Below are 19,876 nucleotides of genomic sequence, written 5' to 3'. Positions count from 1 at the left end.
ATTATTAATCTCTTCTGTTCTCTGCTTTCCTTTCCAGTTTCTCTGCCACCACCACCTGATCGAGGCACTGTGCAGGCACCTGTGATGATAAAGGCAGGTGCCTCAGCTGTCCTTAGAACCTACTGCATTGAATCCTATGTAATAAAGCCTAGAAACACTGAAGAATAACTTAAGAACATATATGTAAGGTAGAATTCCCAGTGGGGACTGGGTGACCTTTTGGCCTTGGAAGCCCTGCAGATTTTGTTTTGCTTTTTCTTTCTTCTAGGCCATCTAACCTTATCATCGTATTCATCTTTAAAGACTTAGAATACAATATCTCTCTATTGTAAAAAAAAATCTTGGAAGGGAGACTAGGGAGACGAGACGTGATCTTCTCGGAACTTCTTGGAAGACAATTTGATGTCCCGCGAGAGACACTTTAACGTCACGCGAGACAAGTCAGTGAGACAACATTTAAAATAAGTTCACTGACATCTAACCTTGTTTTGGCAGACAAGCTTCATGTGCTCCCAGCTCTTAAAACAACGACAAGCAACAAGCAGAAGACGCAGCTTGCCAGCAGCAGCAAGCCATACAGATGATCCAACTGGTACTCCTTAACATGCATTCAGCCAAACCCACCCCCTTCACAACGCGAGCGGCAGAGACACGAAGTGGCAAAAGGACAGCTGCTGTACAGGCTTTTAAATGATCGATGCATAGCACGACAAGCAGAATACACAGCTCGCCAGCAGCAGCAACAGCAATAAGCCAGCAGATGATCCAACCGCTTCTCCTTAGCGTGCGTTCAGCCGCCCCCCCTTCAAAACGTAAGCAGCGTTATATGTCCTGCGAGTAAGAGATTTAACCACACCCGGGGCTGGAAATAAAGGACAAGTACAGTATTGTTTTTACAAAAGTTTTAAAGTAAAAGTGAAAATAATGCATATGTAACAATGAAACTAACAATCTCTTTAAATTGTATATCCGGTAAACCAAACCCAGGGGTAGGCAAGCGAAGCAAGCAGGGGGCAGAGCCCCTAGTATTATACAGTAATCCCTCCTCCATCACGGGGGTTGCGTTGCAGAACCCCCCATGAAAGGTGAAAATCCGCGAAGTAGAAACCATATGTTCATATGGTTCTTTTTATATATTTTAAGCCCTTATAAACTCTCCCACACTATTATAAACATTTCCCGCACAATTATACAGCATAAACCCTTTGTATTCTCTTAAATATTAGGTAAGATTCGTTGAAATTATGTATGTAAACACAGTTTATATACAGTAAAACCTAAATATTATTTGAAAGATATCGAGCGTCTCCGATATCACATATGTTACAGCCATTACGACAGACAGGCCACCAGCAATAAATACGTACAATGCAAGAAAAATTGTATACAGTAAAATGTGTGTACAGTGACACTAAACTATGTACATGTAATAAGTACTGTACATAGATAATTAATTATGGTTACTCACCAACAATGACATGACGACTTGTCCGATAACGATGAGTTTAATTTTACTGCACAACAGCTCTTCTAAAGGAGCCTCTTCAGGCGATTGTGTAGCATTGCCGTTGTTCTTCTTCTGGCAGTCTTCAATCCAAATCCCTAAAGCAGATTCCATCCAGACTACTGCCTTATCACGTCCACTTGCAACTCATTTTGCGCCCTGGTTAAAGTACACTGCGGCTGTAGATCTTATATGCTTTTCCTCCTTTTTAAATAAAAAGAATCGTGGACTCATGCCGTAATGGTGTCCTGCAGCAGTGTAGCTGTTCCCTTCCTTCAACATATCCAAAACTTTTACCTTTTCTGCAATCATTTGCATCTTCTGTTGGCGCTTGGACACGGCCCCTGAAGCAGTAGCAGGAGCACGTTAATGCTGAATGAGTGAGATGAGACTTCCTGGTTAATGCAGCACTCCGTCGCTGAGCCAATCAGCACACAGGAACTTTAACTGTGTGCTCTGATTAGGTCGCTTCTCAGTCATCCGCCAATAGTGTCCCTTGTATGAAATCAACTGGGCAGACCAACTGAGGAAGCATGTACCAGAAGTAAAAAGACCCATTGTCCGCAGAAACCCGCGAAGCAGCGAAAAATCCGCGTTATATATTTAGATATGCTTACATATAAAATCTGCGATAGAGTGGAGCCACGAAAGTCGAAGCGCGATGTAATGAGGGATTACTGTATAAGGATTCTACTTTTATCATCCTGGGTATGAAGTTAATCTGCATCTAGCCCTGCACGTAGGCCCTCCAACCTGAAGGGAATAACTTGGGGGTTGGTGGAAGAATTGGCACTCTAGCCACCATAAAAAACCTCACACTGTTCCATTCCATCTGAATTAATGTGGTGCTGAGGTATCACTCATTGCATGGCTGCACTCGGGTCCTAATCTGGGATCCTGAGGTGGTTTCTCATGTGGTGGGTGCAGCAATATGCTGTATCAGTGCGTGCTCCTAACCTCTTTCTACTTTTATACTAATTATTTATCTATGTCATGTAAGCTCATGTATTATTTATTTACTTAATAATTTAACTTGTTTTTCTTTTCTTGTAACTATTTCTTTGACATGAAAATGTGCTATAGAAGTACATGTTGCAGTTATAAATTGTTTTTAGAAATTCTGGCAAATCCTACAAATCTATAATAATAAAAGGCAAAGCCCTCACTGACTGACTCACTCACTGACTGACTGACTCACTCATCACTAATTGTCCAACTTCCCGTGTAGGTGGAAGGCTGAAATTTGGCAGGCTCATTCCTTACAGCTTACTTACAAAAGTTAGGCAGGTTTCATTTCGAAATTCAAAGCGTAACGGTCATAACTGGAACCTCTTTTTTGGCCATATACAGTAATGGACTGCAACTCACTGGCCGTGGGAGGCGGGGTTGCGGGGGTTGCGTATCGTGTCATCACGCCTCCCACGTAATCATGTGAACTGACTGTGAAGGAGAAAGGACGGCCTTATATGGTGTTTGTTTATAAAACAGCGGACAGGCGACGTCAGCGCAAGAGGCGAAGCCACAGTTTAAAAAGGTTTACTTTTCTTCTTAATAAAAATTTTAAAGCAGTACTTCACCACTGCGAAGCGCGGGTATTTTGATATATATCAAAATATATCGCGTCATTACGCCTCCCACGTAAGCACGTGAACTGACCCACTGCCGTTTGCAATGCCATATTCGCGAGATACAAGTTTAATGAGAAGACACGAGGTATAAACGACAGTCTGGATCACATTGTAACAGAGTTAATATTGCTGTAGCGAGAAACTTTAACTGCCGGGTCTTAGCTAACATTAAATAAACCCGTGGACATCACAACATCACACAAGAGACCGGCTCACGTGAAGTGACTGAACGCAGCAGGAGTGATCACTTCGATGAATCAAACCTGTTCAAAAAACACATTACACAATTGATAAGGTACGAAAACATAATGAAAAAAAGCACGGTATAAACCGTAACTTTAAGTTAAATTTATAGAAACGCTCCCGCTACCGTTTGCAATACCATATTAGCCCCTGCGAAGCACGGGGATTTTGCTATATATATTAAACTATTTCAACCATTCTATGATCTGCTTCTCGCAACTGAAAGAGGGCACCGTGGCAGAAGTTAGCTGGCTTGCTGACCAACCACAAGCGTTACCTGGTAGGTAACCACCCATACAATCAGATTGTGAATCAGACTATGAATGCCTGCAAAGTAATTACCCCGATCTACATGCTGTCAAATGAACGAACCACACGCCGTGGCACAACGTTAGGGGCTTCGCCTCTAGCGCTGACGTCCGAGGTTTAATTCCCGTAAGGAAGTACAGTGAGTGTGTACGCCTGATGAGCCCACAATTACGGCGAAACACGTGTCGCGTACTATGCATCTTCAAAGCACGGTGTAAACCGTAAGTTTAAATTGAGTTTATAGAAACGCTCCAGCTGCCGTTTGCAATACCATATTCGCGAGATACAAGTTTAATGAGAAGACACGAGGTATAAACGAGACTTTGTAACAGAGTTCAAATTGCTGGAGCGAGAAACTTTTAACTGCCGGGTCATGTCGCGTGTTCTCGAGTAGGTACACCAAAAAATGTATACCTTTATGCATGTAATGGGCAAACAAAAAATGTACTATACCCAAAAGCACTGCAGTAGTACTCAATGTATCTTTACTTCTTAAATTTTAATGTTTTACTGTTTAATAATTTATACGCTTCTTATATGTTGTTCAAATTCTTTTATCAAAATACCAGTAACAGCGCACTGCACGATAACGTGGAGTGAATACACTTCACATGACCATTCATGTTATTTATCCTCTTTCTCTGTACGTTTACCATTTGTTTGCTCAGAGGTTGATGCGCTTGCTGCTTAATGAGCAGCTCTTCACCCTAGCGTCCCGCTGCTTCTCTTCTTTCGTTGGCATCTTTTCCCGTTAAAACTGATTAAGTTAGTTTTTGTGTTGCAATAACTTAGTATGGTGCGCACAGCTGTGAGTTGATTCTACAATAAAATAAAATAAAGATAAAAAGAGTAATAAAATCATCACCCTGAAAGCGAATAGTACACGTGACGTAGTGTATGTGTACCAAATTTCAAGTCAATAGATGAAACGGTTTGTGAGCTACAGATGATTTAAAATCCTGGACAGACAAACGAATAGCCACGGTAGCGTATTATAGAAGAAAATTTTACTGTTTAATTTATATTTACATGCAATGTGCTTCTTATATATTACTTCATATTCTCATATGATAATGATGTTAATGTTGTTTATATTGATTTCTATGTTATTGTAAGTTCTCTTTATTTGTGGAAAAATAAATTTGGCAATTAACAAACTTATTTTATACATACTACATTTTATTTTTTTCTCTTGCACTCAGTGAGCGAAGCCACTGGGTAATCAGCTATATATATATATATATATATATATATATATATATATATATATATGTAGATATGTATATATATGTGTATATATATGTAGATATGTATATATATATATATATATGTGTATATATATATGTAGGTAGATAGATAGATAGATAGATAGATAGATAGATAGATAGATAGATAGATAGATAGATAGATAGATAGATAGATAGATAGATAGATAGATAGATAGATAGATAGATAGATAGATAGATACTTTATTAATCCCAATGGGATATTCACAAAGGCGAGTCTTGGCATGTAAAACTCCATGCCCACGTTGTAAAAGTAAGTGTGTCCAGGGAACGAATCCACATAAAATAAATTAATACGATAAAGTAATAAAGTAATAGGAGTGATCAATAAATAAAAATAGAAATAGAAAAATAAAAGTAAAAAATAAAAGTAGAAAAGTACACATACAGTCATACATGGAGCTGCTTAAAAGGCTGACACTCTTGGCGGCGCCGGATGTTAATTATGTACATATGTGTTGTGACAGACGACCGGCTATGGACTCCGGTCGTCACCCCCAGGCCGCTAGGAGGAGCCCTCCGGACAGCATATTTGTGCCCCGAGTTCCAGCAGGGCCTCATGGACTTTGTAGTGTTGTGACACAGCCCTGCTGGATACCTTGGGGGCCGCCAGGAGTCGCTGTAGGAGGGCTAGTGGGCTCTGGCATGCCCTATAACCCGGGAGTGCATCTCAGTCACGTGACTGGAAGAAGCGATGTGCTCCCGGGATGAAGAAAAGGACTGTTTGCCCTGACCCGGAAGGAAAACGGACTTGTGGGTTTGGCTTGGAGCCACTTCCGGGTCAGGGGATATAAAAGGACTATGGGTAAGCCCAGACACTGAGCTGAGCTGGGAGGAAGGGTGGCAAAGTGTCTGGGAGTGTGGAGGATTGATTATTGTTATTATTATTGAGTATTGTGGAGAGGAGGGTGCTTGGTGCACATTATTATTATATAATAAATAATAATTGGACTTTTATCTGGTGTCTGACGTCTAGTCTGAGGGTTCAAGGGGTCACGGAGACCTTTAATCAGTCACAATTGGCGTAGTCTCGGCAGGATTCTCTGGCCGTCGGATTTGGCGGAGGACCTGTATTTAAAAAAATTTTTTTGTGGACAGAACCCCAAGAAGACAGCGTCAGGACGCACGGAAAAGTTCACCATACTCCGTGGGCTGCGCTGATGAATCTCGCCTCATATCTGGTCGAGATGGGAAAAAAATCCGGAAAAAAGAAGGTACACACCGATTGGATGAAGACCGCGACCGACGCCGAGCTGACCTGGGCTTACCTGACTGGGTGAGAGGTGGACCGTGAGCCGATAAAGGCTGAACAAGCCCGAAGGGCACAACAGCAAGAACGCTGTCAGCAATCGGCCGCGCCGAAAGCCCTAATTGGACTAGGGACACCGCTGACAAATCTGGAGGTATGTGCCGGGAAAAAGCCCGAAGTTTCGGGCAGTTTTTCTTCCTATTTTGCAGAAACATACCTCCAGAGAGCGGACGGCACGTCAGATGCCTGCCACGTACCTCACCAAGATGGCCGCGGTACACAGAAGGCAGGCCAGGCTAGGAGTCGTCAATCTACCAGCCCATTCGAGGAAAACGACCACGTGACCTCGCGCGATGGAGGCTGGGATAGTGAAGGTCAACAACGGTCCTTTGGTGAGGTCAGTTTTCCCCCGACGGTTCAGAGCTCCCTGAAGGGGAAGGGGGCGGCGAGCGAAGCAGCGCCAACTTCACATAAAGAGAAAGAGGGGCTGGATGTGACTGAAGGATCTGCCATTAATGGAAAAAAGGCAGACCTCAGTCGGCTTGTTGCAGCCACCCGTCCCTCAGAAGACTCCATTTCCCAGAAGCCTCCGCGAAGCCCCGCAGAGCACGTGCCGACAACGGACGTGCACATTGGCTCTCGGCCGGTAGCAGCCCCCAGGCCGTCTAAAATGCGGGACTCAAATCCCCAGGTGCCTTCGCGAAGCCCAGCAGAGCACGTGCCAGGAGCGGACGTGCTCATTGGTTCCCGGTCGGCAGGTGATCATAATAAGGAAGTAGCCTTACTGCCGACCGAGACAAATAACTTTTTAAACTTAGCGGAGCTCGACGAATATCTCGAGCACCTAAATATTTTCTTCCAGGGACTACAAGAGTTAAGGAAGCGTGTGGAGGAGCTGGGAGCTACGGCCGAGGCGCCACTAAAGGGACTGCAGGGATTCCTACGGCGACTGGGGCGAGAAGCTCCTCCGGTGATCGATGCGGGAATACAGGTGAGTCCTGCCCGTATCGTATATAATAAGGGGACACAGTGTGATCCGGCACCGCGTTTAAAAAGTAGCGGCTGCCAAAGCACTGTGAACCCGACATTGGAGCGTGGTACCATGACTGATTGGCCGGGGGAGGAAGCGATCGTTCAGAGGCATGCGTGTGACGTGGCCTGCCGGAGCGAATCGCCACTCCAGACCCCGACTGATAAATTAAGGGGGTTGTCGCTCGTTACTGGAGGGGCGGAGGAAGTGCCAATCTCCCCGGTACAGCTGAATAGTGCTGTTACCCGGAGCGATACGGTACTAATGACGCCGCCTCCGAGTTTACATAGGACAACGGGCGTGCAAACAGCAAAGAGGCTCTCTCTTTTCCATAGAGAGCCTCACGCTGTACACAAGCCCCAGAGAAAGCAGGAGATCCCCGAATTAAAAAGAGGGTCTCCTGACATAGAAAAGAAACGGGCAAAGAGCAGCAAAGCGGCTGTTAACCCCTCCTTGGCGGAGGACAGGGTGGAGCTGACGGAATTCCCGAGGTGTTTCAGGTCTCGGGAAGAGAGGCCACCAGGAGGACGTCGGCGGTGCTACAACTGCCGGCAACCGGGCCATGTGTGGAGGAGTTGTCCCCGGAGGACAGGGGAGCGGTGGGATAGCAGATACACCGTTCCCCCAAGGTTCGCTGGGGGGTCTAGACAACAGAGCCACGGTCCGGATAAAGCGTTCTCCTGGAGGAAGACGTCCCTCGCGGGAATTAACGCTCCGCCCCACTGGTCGTCGCTAAGGGGGAGGGACTGTGACAGACGACCGGCTATGGACTCCGGTCGTCACCCCCAGGCCGCTAGGAGGAGCCCTCCGGACAGCATATTTTTGCCCCGAGTTCCAGCAGGGCCTCATGGACTTTGTAGTGTTGTGACACAGCCCTGCTGGATACCTTGGGGGCCGCCAGGAGTCGCTGTAGGAGGGCTAGTGGGCTCTGGCATGCCCTATAACCCGGGAGTGCATCTCAGTCACGTGACTGGAAGAAGCGATGTGCTCCCGGGATGAAGAAAAGGACTGTTTGCCCTGACCCGGAAGGAAAACGGACTTGTGGGTTTGGCTTGGAGCCACTTCCGGGTCAGGGGATATAAAAGGACTATGGGTAAGCCCAGACACTGAGCTGAGCTGGGAGGAAGGGTGGCAAAGTGTCTGGGAGTGTGGAGGATTGATTATTGTTATTATTATTGAGTATTGTGGAGAGGAGGGTGCTTGGTGCACATTATTATTATATAATAAATAATAATTGGACTTTTATCTGGTGTCTGACGTCTAGTCTGAGGGTTCAAGGGGTCACGGAGACCTTTAATCCATCACAGTGTATATATATATATATATATATATATATATATATATATATATATATATATATATATATATATATATGTGTGTGTGTATATATATGTACATATGTAGATATGTATATATATATGTAGATATGTAAATATATATGTATATATGTGTCTGTGTATATATATGTGTGTGTGTATGTATGTATGTGTGTATATATGTATCTATATATGTATATGTATGTGTGTATATGTATGTGTATATATATGTTTATGTGTATATATATATTTATATATATGTGGATGTCTATATGTATATATATATATGTATATATGTATATATATGTTTGTGTGTGTGTGTGTGTGTGTATATATATATATATATATATATATATATATATATATATATATATATATATATATATATATATATATATATATATATATATGACAGCAACACTCATAACAATGACAACACAATTACATTGACAATCATGTTACGTTATTTTTAAAGTGTTTCCTTTTCTTTTTCATAACCTCTTTAACACACTACTTCTCCGCTGCGAAGCGCGGGTATTTTGTTAGTACATAATATAAGTGTACAAATAATAACTACTTGAAGTGTTTATATCCTAAAGACATTGTCTTCCATGTTAAAACCTATAATTTTCACAATACATAGAATATGGACTTCATTCGGCTGCTCCTGTTAGGGGTTGCAACAGCAGATCATCTTTTTCCATATATTGCTCTCCTCTGCACCTTGCTCTGTAACACTCATCACCTCCATTCGGGGACCCGAAGTAAGGAGGGAGAAGACAGAGCTTGCGAGAGAGGAGTGGAGGCAGTTGAAGAGAAGTAAACAGGACTGAGCTTGTGGTTTGTGCCCGGTGTTATTCTGTGGTGCAATAAAAGTGTGTTTTTGGGACATCTGGAGTCCGTGTCTGTCTGTTGCTGGGCTAATCGTTCACACACCCAATGCAAATCTTAGCATCTTTAACTCTGCCACCTCCAGCTCTGTCTCCTGCTTTCTGGTCAGTGCCAAACATGGAAAAAATTAAATAGAAATCTTGATATGTGCTTTTAAAAGATTTAGAACTCAAATATCTAATAATGTATATTAATAATATTTTTTTTCACCATAATATTTGTGTAAATGTTGTGTGTTTGCCATGGATTGTGGTTGAAGAAACTGATGTTTAGAAACCCATTAAGAAAATATGTATACTACTAGCGAAAAGTTTTAGAACACCTGTTTTTCCAGTTTTTCTTCAAATTTAATCAGTTGAAATGCAATGAATGACCTAAATTGTAAAATGGTAAGCAGTAAACTGCCAGGGGTTTAAATTTAAAGTTTAGAAAGAAACTGAAAAATGGACATTGTTCCAACTCTGCTTTAAGACAGACAGAGGGTTTTTAAGTAATCAAAAGAAGTTTGGACACCTGTGCAAATTGTTTGCTTCAACTTGCAAGGCTTACTTTACTTTAATTGCTGCAGAGCATTTGTAGGTTGTAACCTATATTAGATGTATCCTGTAGAAGGCCCATTTGTAATATTCTGTAATTCCCTTTTTTATTAGTTTTTGCTAAGCTAAACTTTAAATTTAAATCTCTGGCAGTTTACTGCTTACCTTTTCACGATTTTAGGTCAATCATTGAATTTCAATTGATTAAATTTGAGGAAAAACTGGAAAAACTGAGGTGTTTTAAAATATTTGACCAGCATTTTATACTTCTGGATTTTTATAACGTTTATTACTCATAATGTCACCAAAATAAAACACTTCCTAATTAAACCATAAGTAATTTTTAATACTCATGTAGTCAGTATTGTATGACTTAACATGACTGTGATGGTGAAAATTCCAAACAGACAATGTTAGGTAATTTAGTTTTTAGTACAAATCAAAATTCAGGATTTCAAATTCCATACCTTCACTTTTCACAAAAGTCTTTGTGTTTTTACACGTTCCTCCGAGTGAGTCTGTGCCAGGTCAGGCGCTATACTGCGTCTACTTTCACAATATATACATACTGTGTATGGTTATTTTTCAGTGTCATTTGCAATCATAATGAAAAATTTCATGTTTTATTAAAAATAATATTTAATGTGTTTTATTCTTTTTGTTATTTATATTATGTGAAAATTTGTTGTCACATTGTCTTATTCAAGTTATTTTCTTCAAACATATAAATCTGTTAAACATATTTTACATAATTAAAGATTAGTCCAGTAATATATACAGCTGTTATAAGTATCCATCCATCCATCCACTTCCGCTTATCCGAGGTCGGGTCGCGGGGGCAGCAGCTTGAGAAGATACCCAGACTTCCCTCTCCCCGGCCACTTCTTCTAGCTCTTCTGTGGGAATCCCAAAGCGTTCCCAGACCAGCCGAGAGACATAGTCCCTCCAGCGTGTCCTGGGTCTTCCCCGGGGCCTCCTCCCGATTAGACGTGCCCGGAACACCTCACCAGGGAGGCGTCCAGGAGGCATCCTGATCAGATGCCCGAGCCACCTCATCTGACTCCTCTCGATGCAGAGGAGCAGCGGCTCTACTCTGAGCCCCTCCCGGATGACTGAGCTTCTCACCCTATCTTTAAGGAAAAGCCCAGACACCCTGCGGATGAAACTCATTTCAGCCGCTTGTATTCGCAAATCTCGTTCTTTCGGTCACTATCCATAGCTCATGACCATAGGTGAGGGTAAGAACATAGATCAACTGGTAAATTGAGAGCTTTGCCTTGCGGCTCAGCTCCTTTTTCACTACAACAGACTGATGCAGAGCCCGCATCACTGCGGATGCCGCACCGATCCGCCTGTCGATCTCACACTCCATTCTTCCCTCACTCGTGAACAAGATCCCGAGATACTTGAACTCCTCCACTTGAGGCAGGATCTCACTCCCAACCCTGAGAGGGCACTCCACCCTTTTCCGGCTGAGGACCATGATTTCGGATTTGGAGGTGCTGATTCCCATCCCAGCCACTTCACACTCAGCTGCGAACTGATCCAGAGAGAGCTGAAGATCATGGCCTGATGAAGCAAACAGGACAACATCATCTTCAAAAAGCAGTGACCCAATCCTGAGTCAACCAAACCGGACCCCATCAACGCCCTGGCTACGCCTAGAAATTCTGTCCATAAAAGTTATGAACAGAATCGGTGACAAAGGGCAGCCCTGGCGGAGTCCTACTCTCACAGGAAATGGGTTCGACTTACTGCCGGCAATGCAGACCAAGCTCTGACACCGATCGTACAGGGACCAAACAGCCCTTATCAGGGGTCTGGTACCCCATACTCTCGGAGTACCCCCCGCAGGATTCCCCGAGGGACACGGTCGAATGCCTTTTCCAAGTCCATAAACACATGTAGACTGGTTGGGCAAACTCCCATGCACCCTCCAGGACCCTGCTAAGGGTGTAGAGCTGGTCCACCGTTCTGCAACCAGTACGAAAACCACACTGTTCCTCCTGAATCCGAGGTTTGACTATCCGACGGACCCTCCTCTCCAGGACCCCCGAATAGACTTTTCCAGGAGGCTGAGGAGTGTGATCCCTCTGTAGCTGGAACACACCCTCCAGTCTCCTTTCTTAAAGAGTGGGACCACCACCCCAGTCTGCCAATCCAGAGGCATTGTCCCCGATGTCCATGCGATGTTGCAGAGGCGTGTTAACCAAGACAGCCCTACAACATCCAGAGCCTTGAGGAACTCCGTGCGTATCTCATCCGCCCCTGGGGCCCTGCCACCAAGGAGTTTTTTGACCACCTCGGTGACCTCAGTCCCAGATATGGGGGAGCCCACCTCTGAGTCCCCAGGCTCTGCTTCCTCATTGGAAGGCATGTTAGTGGGATTGAGGAGGTGTTCGAAGTACTCCCCACACCGACCCACAACGTCCCGAGTCGAGGGCAGCAGCGTACCATCCCCACCATATACAGTGTTGACACTGCACTGCTTCCCCCACCTGAGACGCCAGATGGTGGACCAGAATCTCCTCAAAGAAAGTCGTTCTCCATGGCCTCCCCAAACTCCTCCCACGCCCGAGTTTTTGCCTCAACAACCACCAAAGCCACATTCCGCTTGGCCTGCCGGTACCTATCAGCTGCCTCCAGAGTCCCACAGGACAAAAGGGTCCTGTAGGACTCCTTCTTCAGCTTGACGGCATCCCTCAATGCCGGTGTCCACGGGTTCAGGTATTGCCGCCACGACAGGCACCGACCACCTTACGGCCAGAGCTCCGGTCAGCCGCCTCAACAATAGAGGCACGGAACATGGCCCATTCGGACTCAATGTCCCCCACCTCCCTCGGGATGTGGTCGAAGTTCTGCTGGAGGTGGGAGTTGAAGCTACTTCTGACATGGGACTCTGTCAGACGTTCCCAGCAGACCCTCACAACACGTTTGGGCCTACCAGGACTGACCGGCATCCTCCCCCACCATCGAAGCCTACTCACCACCAGGTGGTGATCAGTTGACAGTTCCGGCACACTCTTCACCCGAGTGTCCAAGACATGTGGCCACAGGTCCTACGACACGACCACAAAGTCGTCGAACTGAGTGCCAAGTGCACATATGAACACTCCTATGCTTGAACATGGTATTTGTTATAGACAATCCGTGATGAGCACAGAAGTCCAATAACAAAACACCGCTCAAAAAGGGTGGGTACTCCAAACTGCTGTTCGGCGCATATGCGCAAACAACAGTTAGGACCCATTCCCCCCACCTGAAGGCGGAGGGAGGATACCCTCTCGTCCACCGTTGTAAACCCCAATGAACAGGCTCCAAGTTGGGGGGCAATAAGTATGCCCACACCCGCTCAGCGCCTCTCACCGGGGGCAACTCCAGAGTGGTAGAGAGTCCAGGCCCTCTCAAGAAAATTGGTTCCAAGCTCTGCGTCGAGGTGAGTCAGACTATATCTAGCCGGAACCTCTCAACCTCGTGCACTAGCTCAGGCTCCTTCCCCTTCAGAGAGGTGACATTCCACGTCCCAAGCTTTTATAAGTATAATACTACAAATTAAACACAGAAACCTAAAAGTACCAGAAGTTGGTAGTAATTTTAAGATTACTACTTTTCAGAAGTAAGAACTATATCTGAAACCATTGTTGATAAACGCACACCTCCACTTAAATGAAAGATTAACTGAGGCTGTCTCTAAGCAAGCAGCAGTTGTTTGGCTCTTTTTCACTTCAGATTGCCATGTTGTTTTCTCTCAGTTGTTGCAAATACTTTTTTGTGTTTTGGTTCTTGGCAATGCACTGTCTCTGCACATCGGTAGTCTAGTCTAATTCTATGCTTCATCCAAAATGCTTCTACTGGCTTTTTTGCCTGTTTCTCCAATTATTTGTCTGAGGATCCCATAATCCCAACAAACTAGACTGTGTTTTTATTCGCTTTGTCATATCTGCATAGTCTGCTGGCTGGCAGTAGCTGCTACATGCTATACTTCTGTGTAGTCAACCAACATTCTATTCATCTATGATGCATCCACATTTTTCACATATTCAATAAAATGCAGTTATTTCAGGAATTTGTGTGTTTTTTTCATCTTGTTTATTAATGTTATCCCTATTCCTGTGGTGCCAGTTTGTGTTTTTTATATGGTCACTGCTATCTGGCAACTACGGCCTTTGTACTTTGTATAGCCATGGCCATGTTGTTTACAGTTGCAATGCCTATTACCTGTTATCTGAAGTTGAGTGGAAAAGGTTAAGAACATGTGGGAGATAAGGACATGAAGAAATCATGGATAGTAGAGGGGAGGACAGGTCAGAGATGTGAAAGTAAATAGTCAGTGGTCTGGTTAAGGGAGATTGAAAAATAGGATGTTGTTTCCTTAAGAGGCATTAGCTCTCTGGAAATGTGTTCTTTTGAATTGCGGCGTTTTAATTTACTTGAATTTAAATAATTATAAATAAAAAAGGTATTATCCCCACCCCTCATGCAATATGATGGTTACAAGATTACACGAGAAGCATAAAAGATAATTTAGCTCTTTATTGACGGGTTCATGCTGTATTACAAACAGGAAGCTTACGACAGACATATCAAGCACGTGGGTATCTTGATCTACTCAGTCTTGCCATCTTTCGTTTGCCACGCTGAAAGGATTTTAACCGGACGGAAGACATAATCTTTTGCCTGGCCTCGGACGGAAGACATAATCTTCCGCCCGGCAGCTTCAAAGTGTTGGCCATAGTTCCATCCTTATATTCGGGTTGCTCCATGTGCAGGCTCCTTCTCTTGGATCCAAACAAGGACAGGAAAGGACTCAAACCCCACCTTCAAAAACACAGGAACAGCACAATGCCTACATACAGCTCCCATTCTCCCAACAAGGAAAGTGCGCCAACAGAGGACAGAAACATACCAGTCTGTCTCTAGGCTGACCACTCAATTCTCCAGCTGTCTCTCAGCCCTCCAGTCCTGTGCCTGGCTCGGCAATTCCAAATGAAGATGCGGTGCCCCTGTGTACCATACTTGGTCTGCCTGTATGAATGAGTCCATAACAGTGGGCACAGAGAACAGTGACATTAAACTTAAATAACAAAACATAGTATAACAGATGTGTAAAAGGGCAATTTTGTATGGCACTTTTATACATATGGAAATGGTGTGAGACATCTGAATTTGTATAAAAATACTGGAGAAGGGGAACTAATAAGTAAGAAATTAATACACCAACCACTGAATCTAATTTTTAACTTAACTTGTCCTAGAAAGTTCCAATTTATCCTGTCAATGGCCTTCACTTCATCAATTGTGAATAGTGCATAAGGACGAGGTAGAGATGGAACAGATTCAATAATATAAGAACAGTGATGGAAGATGGTCTGGATTTATTAGTTTCCTGATGGAACTTTAAATACAATTAGCAAGTGCTTTTGCCAACAATTTCATATAAGAATGTATGAGGAAGACAGGATGAAATCTAGGGAAGTTACAAGGGTGTTTGTTATGTTGCGTGCTATTAATTTCACAAACACACACAGACACTGACTTTTTCCGTATAGCGGAGTATCCGACCACACACTTCTTTATTGCCTTAACAAAAAGAAACTCTCTAGTATACACCACATATCCATTGCTTGGTGCCACCTACTGGTTACTATCGGCAATGTGAAACAGGTACTTTAATACAATACATAACATATCTCCTCCCTGCTAAGATTGATTGTCAATAACAAAGATATATATATATATATATATATATATATATAGGGCGGCACGGTGGCGCAGTGGGTAGCGCTGCTGCCTCGCAGTTGGGAGATCTGGGGACCTGGGTTCGATTCCCGGGTCCTCCCTGCGTGGAGTTTGCCTGTTCTCCCCGTGTCTGCGTGGGTTTTCTCCGGGCGCTCCGGTTTCCTCCCACATTCCAAAGACATGCAGGTTAGGTGGATTGGCGATTCTAAATTGGCCCTAGTGTGTGCTGGGTGTGTTTGTGTGTGTCCTGCGGTGGGTTGGCACCCTGCCCAGGATTGTTTCCTGCCTTGTGCCCTGTGTTGGCTGGGATTGGCTCCAGCAGACCCCCGTGACCCTGTGTTCGGATTCAGCGGGTTGGAAAATGGATGGATGGATGGATATATATATATTTTTTTTTTTTTTGTTGTTTTTTATATATATAACAAATGTATCTCAGAACTCTGAAAAAGAATATATCTCTGAACTTGAACAGTCACACATTTGTATGTTCTCCATCTCGGTGGGTGTTCACTCATCATGGTAGCGTAGTGGTGGTTTAGTGATCCTCACAGGATAATGTCTGACAGTCTCTGTTACCAGAGTATGCTCTGTGTTTTGTGAATCAGTGGACTTGGGTGTTTTCGGTGGTATATCTATCTCTGGAACTGGATCATTCTTGTCATGGTGAGATGTACTAGGGTGATGTGTGGTACTATTATCACTCTGGGGAAGTAACACCGGGGGGTCCACAGGAAGGTTCACTGCAGACTGCTGAAGCTCTGGATTGGGTCGTGTCAGCATCTGGTCCACATGGCGTTTCCATACTCCTTGTTGCCCCACATTAATCTTGTATGACACTGGTCCAGTCTTCTCCATGACAACACCTTGGGTCCACTTCTCCTCCCCCTTACTATAATCACGCACGAGGACAGGCTCTCCTAAATCAAACCGTCTGTCCTTGGAGTGTGGTTGGCGGCGCTCTTGTTGAGCATCTTGTGACCTGTGCACTACACCAGCAATATTGGGTTTCAGGAAATCCAGCCGTGATCGCAGCTTGCGTCCGAGGAACAACATAGCTGGTATCTCCTTTGTTGTTGCATGAGGGGTATTGCGGTATGTTAAAAGAAATGTATCCAGGCGTTGTTGCACAAGTGCTGTGCCTCTAGAAGATTTTAAGGAATGTTTGAATGTCTGCACGAAACGCTCGGCCAAGCCATTGGTGGCAGGATGGTACGGTGCTGAGCGGATATGTTTTACTCCGTTGGACTTCAAGAATGTACCAAACTCTTCAGAACAGAACTGAGGTCCGTTGTCGCTCACAAGGATGTGTGGAATGCCATATCGACTAAAAAGGCTCCTGAGCACCTGAATGGTCTTACCGGCTGTGGTGTTGTCCATAATATGTACCTCAGGCCACTTGGAATGTGCATCTATCACTATCAAGTACATATTTCCTTCAAATGGACCCACAAAGTCCACATGTATCCTTTCCCAGGGACTAGTGGGCCACATCCAAGGATGTAAAGTTGCTAGCCCGGGCTCTTTTTGCATACTCTGACAAGAGTGGCAGGATTTAGCTTGGAGCTCAATTTGAGAGTCGATGCCAGGCCACCATACATAACTGCGTGCCAAGCTTTTCATTCGCACTATACCTGGATGTGCTATATGGAGCTCTTTCAGAACCCGGGGACGCAGTTTTGGTGGAACAATCACTCTCACACCCCACAGGAGGCATCCCAGTTGTATTGTGAGATCATGCCGGCGCAGTAAGTAGGGTGCCATTTCTTCATCTGCATCCTTTGCAGCTGGAAAATGCCCAGTGGTGACCATTTACACAACACGAGATAAAATAGGGTCAGACATGGTGTGCCGTCTGATCTCGGTGTCACTAACTGGTAGAGTGTCCAACTGAGATGTGTAAAATATGTCTACTGCGCTTAGTTTCTCTTCGTGAGCATGGGGGATTGGTAAGCGTGAAAGACCATCAGCATTGGCATGTAATGCACCTTTCCGATATTGAATGCTGTAATCATGCGCAGACAGGAGGAGTGCCCAACGCTTCATTCGGGCGGCAGCCATTGAAGGCGTACTTTTCGATGGGCTCAAGATGGAGGTTAATGGGCGATGGTCCGTGAGCAGCGTGAACTTGTTACCATAGAGATAGTGGTGGAACTTGCGTACTCCAAAGACTATCGCTAGCGCCTCCCTCTCGATCTGAGCATAATTTTGTTCCGCTTTACTAAGAGATCGTGATGCATAGGCTATCGGTTTTTTCTTTGCCATCAGGCATGACGTGTGAGAGCACAGCTCCGACCCCATTAGGTGAAGCGTCGCACGCAAGTCGAAGGGGCAGTTCTGGATGATAATGAGTCAATACGTCCTGCGATACTAGGAGTAATTTAGCTTCCTGGAAAGCGGACTCACAGGCTGATGTCCAATGCCATCGCTTTTCCTTATTTAGCAGTTCATTCAGTGGTTTCAAGATAGTGGATAGGTCAGGGATGAAGCGTCCATAGTAGTTTAACATTCCCAGAAAAGAATGCAATTGACTAACCTCCTGTGGTGCTGGGGCCTCCACAATGGCACGCACCTTTTCTGGCGATTTGTGAAGTCCTGCTGCATCAATTATGTGACCCAAATATTCCACAGACTCCTGGAAGAACAAGCACTTCTCTTGCTTGAGATGCAGGCCATACTCCTCTAGCCTACCCAGAACTGTATCCAAAGTTTTGAGGTGGGTCTGCTCATCAGGGCCACTCACAAGGATGTCATCCAGGTAACAGTGAGTATACGGCAATCCAAGAAGCACTTGGTCCATAGCCTTCTCAAATAAAGCGGGTGATGACGCTACACCAAAGGGTAAGCGATTAAAACAGAATAGTCCTTTTTGCGTTAAGATAGTCAGCAGCTTCCTAGACTTCTCTTCCACCTCCATCTGTAGGTAGGCATTTGACAAGTCTAATTTACTAAAGCGTTGACCACCTGCTAGCGAGGCAAAAAGGTCCTCAATGCGTGGAATCGGGTATTTATCCACACAGAGAGCTGGGTTAAGTGTAACCTTGAAATCCCCACATAGTCTAATTGTGCCATCCTTTTTGCTTACGGGCACCACGGGTGTGGCCCAGTAACTGTGCTCCACTGGTGAGATCACCCCAAGCGCAGTCAAGGGTTTTAATTCGGCCTCCACTCGAGGTCGAAGAGCATAAGGGACGTTCCGTGGTGGACAGAATTTGGGTGCACTGTTAGGTCTGAGAGTCAGTCTGGCCTTAATTCCTTTCATTGTGCCTAGCTTTTTAGAGAAAACAGCTGAGTGTCTCTTTAACACAGACTCCAAGTTTTCTTTTTTTCTTTGCTCAATGGCATGCACCATCTTTAAGTCTTTCCAGTTCAGTTTAATAACTCTCAGCCATTCTCTACCAAACAGTGGGGGTGCATCTACTTTCACTACATCAAAGGCAACTTAGCACATTGATTATTTAATTTGACCTGCACTTTGATAACCCCTTCTGGTGCCAGTGGCTCCCCAGTGTATATCTTTAGCATGATATCCGTGGGTTGCAGAGCCACTTGGCTCAGTGTGCTTCTGTACTGCTCCCAAGGAATCAAAGACACTGCAGCTCCAGTATCCAATTCCATTTCCATTTTCTTCCCATTTACTATAGGCAGCACGGAAATTCGTGAATATTTGCCTTTTTGAGACAAAGAATACAGTCCTAACTCATTGTCAGTATCAGATTTATTTTCTTCACTCTCACTTTCATCTTTCTCGGCCTCAACCTGATGAATTCTCTTCTTATTAGTTTGCATCCTTCTCTTAATGGCATTATCCTTTCGTGTAAGATCTCCCTCTTTCCATTTCTTTCCTCCGTTCTGATAGCTTTTGGTTTTGTTCCTACACATGTTCTTAGTGTGGCCTTTTTTTCCACACTGGTGGCAGTCACGGTCTTTATACCAACAATCCTCATCAGTATGATTCATTTTCCCGCAACAGCGGCATTTGTCACAGTTTTTAGAAAGCACCACATTCACTTTAAGGGAAGCATTTAACTGCTGCACGTCGCGCGCTGCCGTCTCCGCGGAAACTGCGTAATCCACTGCTTTCTGAAACGTGAGATCTTTCTCCGTCAACAGGCGCTTCTGAACAGTTTCAGACTTTAGTCCACAAA

The 19,876-nt window shown here is 44.5% G+C and overlaps 1 protein-coding gene and 1 pseudogene across 12 annotated transcripts in view; both read right to left on the bottom strand.

The window, feature by feature from the left end:
* adgrl3.1 (adhesion G protein-coupled receptor L3.1) overlaps positions 1-19,876 on the bottom strand; it is a 1,303,645-nt gene that overhangs the window by 1,169,014 nt on the left and 114,755 nt on the right. The gene's annotated exons all lie outside the window — the stretch shown is intronic.
* LOC127528011 (uncharacterized protein K02A2.6-like) lies at positions 16,239-19,080 on the bottom strand (annotated as a pseudogene).

Source organism: Erpetoichthys calabaricus, chromosome 5 (assembly GCF_900747795.2).
Source record: "Erpetoichthys calabaricus chromosome 5, fErpCal1.3, whole genome shotgun sequence".
Taxonomy (NCBI): Eukaryota; Metazoa; Chordata; class Cladistia; order Polypteriformes; family Polypteridae; genus Erpetoichthys; species Erpetoichthys calabaricus.
This window is presented reverse-complemented; position numbering and strand designations above follow the sequence as displayed.